This window comes from Monodon monoceros, unplaced genomic scaffold, assembly GCF_005190385.1.
Source record: "Monodon monoceros isolate NGI ecotype Baffin Bay Population unplaced genomic scaffold, NGI_Narwhal_1 Super_Scaffold_22, whole genome shotgun sequence".
NCBI lineage: Eukaryota > Metazoa > Chordata > Mammalia > Artiodactyla > Monodontidae > Monodon > Monodon monoceros.
The window spans coordinates 13272857-13277327 of record NW_021703779.1 but is presented as its reverse complement, the minus strand read 5'-3'; positions in this window follow the sequence as shown (position 1 = coordinate 13277327).

Here is a 4471-nt window from a genome sequence, read left to right as displayed (position 1 = left end):
TGTTTCTCTCCTTCCCCAGTGCGTTATCACTCCCTCTCCCCACCTCATTGTGAGGTGTCTTGTGGCCAAGAAGTTAAAGCCACACCTCCCCCTTTCTCGTCCATTCACAAAGCCTCATCTCTCACGCTGCTCGCCTTGCTTTCCAGTCCGAGGCTCTGGCTCCTTCCATAGTTCCACCTATCAACGCCTTAGACAAAGCTTCTTAGGCCGCCCCCTTCCATTCACAACTGCCGGCTCTATAGGCGAAATTAACTACGGAGGCTGCAAAGGTGCAACCTCTACTCCCAAGGAATTTACAATCTAGAGGCAGAGAAGGACCAATTCATAGATTAGATAATATGGTACAGGCAACTAAGATTACTTAACATAGTCCGCCTGGAGATTCAGGGAGAGCTTTCTGATGCCTGAGTTGCTTTGAAGGCAGACGACCTTTACTCAGGTGGAGAGGGTGGTAATGGAATTGCAGGTAAACCAGCATAAGCAAAGGCACTAAGAGGTGAAACAAGGTGGGATCTGCCAGAACCGCGAGAATTTTGGCCATCGAATATAAAGGGCAATTTGAAAGTTTCAAGGAATACAGCGGTATTCCTTGAATACCGCTGCGGCTAGGTTGTGGAGGAGGGCCGTTCCAAGAAGCCTTAATTATGCTCTGTAGGGAACAGAGAACCGTTGCAAGATTTTAAGTTGAGGCTTGTTGTGATCATATTTGTGTTTTAGGTAAATTACTCTGGTTTGCAATATAAAGGGTACAGCCGGAATAACGCAATCTAGGTGAGAGGTGACAAGGAATTAAACTGGGGCAATTGGGTAAGGGACTGAGAAAACAAAATAAACCCTGCTAATAATTAGACCGTGATTTACACATACAAGGCCAGGGACAAGACCAAGAAAAAAGTGTTTCTCCCAAGGACAGGTTGCGACTGCAAAAGGATTAACAACCCCCATCTTTTGATAATTGGATAACTTCCCTGGCTTACCTTTTTCCCTCTCTCCTCCAAATCAAAATTACTGAGATACCCAATTACTAAGCTGCCTGTTTCCCTAGTTCCTCCTTGAAATCATTCAGCAGAAGCCCAAACTCTTCATAAACTGCCCTACTCCCTCTTACAAAGACACTTGCAGTAACAAGCCTCCAAGTGGAGCTTGTCCAGCTCAGTGCATCGGTAATTAGGGACATAGACTTTGGAGTTGGATGGACTGGGAATCTCAAGGCTTGGCTCTCTGATCTTGGGTAAATTCCTAATTTTTTTTTTTCTGGCCGTCCTAACCACTGGACTGCCAGGGAACTCCCAGTTCCTAATGTTTAGTCTTCAGTTTTCTCATCAGTAAAAATCAAGGGAATGCTATATGTTGGCATAGTGCCTGGCAATAGTTAGTGTCCCCAAAACTTTATCTGTTATTAACGGCAGCAGCAGCGTGAAAACTTCCCAACCCCCTCAAGAGTGGGTTAGGTACTTGTCCTGCGGGTGCTCTCAGCACAAGTATTTCACCTTTTATAACACCTATCACACTATACTGTACTTTGTTGCCTTCATAAGACTGCATCTGGCACTAAATCTTAAACTTCTTGAAGGTGAAGACTTGGCAGTTACGGCCTCTAACTAGAGAATGCCCTGGGTGGCACAAAATATAGCTGTGCAAATCTCCAATTTTGCTGGTTCCTGTGACCAGGACTTATGCTGAGAATTGCTGCCATTCTGAAAGCATCAGTGTTTGGGTTGCTGTAACATTTCTTATGAATCAGACCAGACTTTCATGTCAGAATAACTAAGAATGTCTTCTAGGAAGAAACTTCTAATTAAAAAAGGATACAGATTTCGATTTTATTCTATTATGATTTAGAAATGAATGCAAATCTCCTTTTATAGGAGTTAGATGTTTATCTTCAACAGTTAACCGCTGCGTTCATTTTCATGAATAAACTTAAATTGCTCAAGTTAATTTCATTACAGAAGTTACTCTAAAAGCCAATTCCATTTCCAAACTACAATTACCATCATTTGAATTCGATAAATCATAAGATAAAAATAAGGTATGTAAAAATGTAATGCAAAGATACATTCTACTATGATATTCTGATAAATAGAACAAATTTATCTTTATTCTGCAATGTAACATGTATTTTCTATTTTTCTTGGTGCCTGAAATACAACATCTACTTATTCTCAAATATATATGTTTTGGTTTATCCCCTCTCTATGGGAAAAGGCCTAAACTTTTGTCTTATTTTGTCAGTAGAAAATAGCTGATTGTTCTTAAAAAGTTAAAGAAAATATTTTACTCATATAAATGATGTAATAGATACTACTATTACTAAATATGAGGGTTTTGTTTTGTTTTTTTCTCGGACCAGGGATCAAACCCGTGTCCCCTGCAGTGGGAGTGTGGAGTCTTAACCACTGGACCACCAGGGAAGTCCCTAAATATGAGTCTTAGTTATTATAAAGTGACCAAAGAATGATCCATAAATGTATTTTTCAATTATTGCAAGCATAAAGGGAGAGCAAGAAATGTCTACTTTCTGAATGCCAGGTTGGAACTCTTTAAATTAATTTGTTTTTTTTCTTGCTCTAGTAGGACAATGGTACTAGGACTCACTGAAAGGTCAATGCAGAAATTCTCAGGAAAGAACATTTCATTTCTCACCTACCATTAATTTCAGTATTAATCACCAGATTTATTCAAGGACATACAGTGGGGTCTCAAGTCCTCTCCAACACTCATTGCTATGCCAAAGGCTTTATATATTTTCTAGATTACAGTTATCACTTAAAATAGCAAGATAAGATACTTATAAATGCATATTAATATGAAAATGCATGCAAATCTATATTTGTGCAACTGATTAAAAGTTTTCTTTGGAGCAGGGAACTACCCAGTGGTAGTTATTCTTTATTCAATCAATTCTTATTCAGTTATTAGTGAATAAAGTTATTCTTCATTCAGTTAATATTCTTATTGATTCTTTTGTCTAGTGATAAGCTCAAAGCAACACAACTCCTGGAATGGTGGCAGAGTTGATATCCCCACCTAGAACCGAAACCGAAGTACTATTTTCGAAGAGTAGGTTGAATTTGATAAGCAGGGATCAAAATGTACACAGGGACAAGTGTCTTAGTCTGTTCGGGCTGCCATAACAATATACCAAAGACTGGATGGCTTATAAATAACAGGAATTTATTTCTCACAGTTCTAGAGGCTGGGAAGTCCACGATCAAGGTGCTGGCAGATGGCAGATTCACTGTCTGGTGAGTACTTCCTTACTGATTCATAGATGCCCATCTCTCTGTGTCCTCACGTGGTGGAAGGGCTGAGAGAGCTCTGTGTGGTCTCTTTTATAAAGGCACTAACCCCATCATGAGGGCTCCAACCTCATGACCTAGTCACCTCCCAAAGGCCCCACCTTCTAATAGCATCACATTGGGGGTTACATTTCAACACAGGAACTTTGGGGGGATGCAAACATTCAGTTCCTAACAACAAGAATGCATTACTATTTACATGCAAAGTAGCCAGTATTGTTAATATGTACTAATTACATGGTCAAATTGAGCTTATTTGCTTAATTGAACTGTAACCATTTTGATCAATAAAATTTTGCATGAAAGAACTTAAAGTTGAATTAAAAAGACAATAAAACATTAAGTAGAATAGGTATCAAAAGTTGAGTCTTCTAGTGAACAGAAAAATACCTAAAGTGATTACAATACTGTAGTTTTGCTAATACTGTGCCAAAAGAATGCGTCCCCAAAGTGAGCAAGGGAAAGACATCTTCCTAAACTTTTTTGAGGTGGATGCCTGGTTTTAGAATAGCCAACCTCACCCTAACCCATGTAGCCCTGGGAAAGGAGAAAGGGGCTAGAAGCTTGCCCTACTGGTGATGTCAGCAGATTGTCACTGGTTCCATAGTGAGCTGAGGAGCAGCGGGTGGATCTTTCCATTCCTGCCTCTCTAGTAAATCCCTCATGAGTTTTCCAGTCATTCTCTGATCTCACGTTGTCTCGCTAATCGTATAGATACCTTACATGCTCAAAAAAACTAATAGGAAGAAAAAGTCATTAAACAAACATTAATAGTGTAAAGAAAGGGTTTTATTATATTATTTAATGAAGATAAGCAGCAATTTTAGTACAGAATTCTTTCTCAAGCCCTTTGTTTCCCCTTCATGTCTAGGAAGGCAAAAGTAAAACACTTTTTGGAGGCAGAAAAGACTTGAAAAGTTTCCCCTGAGGGTGTATCAGTAGCCAGGGAATTTACATCACCCCCTTGGGGGTCATCTGACTAAGGCATGGAAGAAACCACATCCCCAAGGCAGTTTCCATAACCTCTGCAGAGAAGGTGACCAAGAATTTGTCATGCAAAGCAGGACATGGTTGAGAGTGAAAGAGGGTGCTGTTAATAACTATACCAGAACACCAGATGTAAGTTGATCAGGGGTGGCCAGCAGGGACACACCCTATGAATACATCCT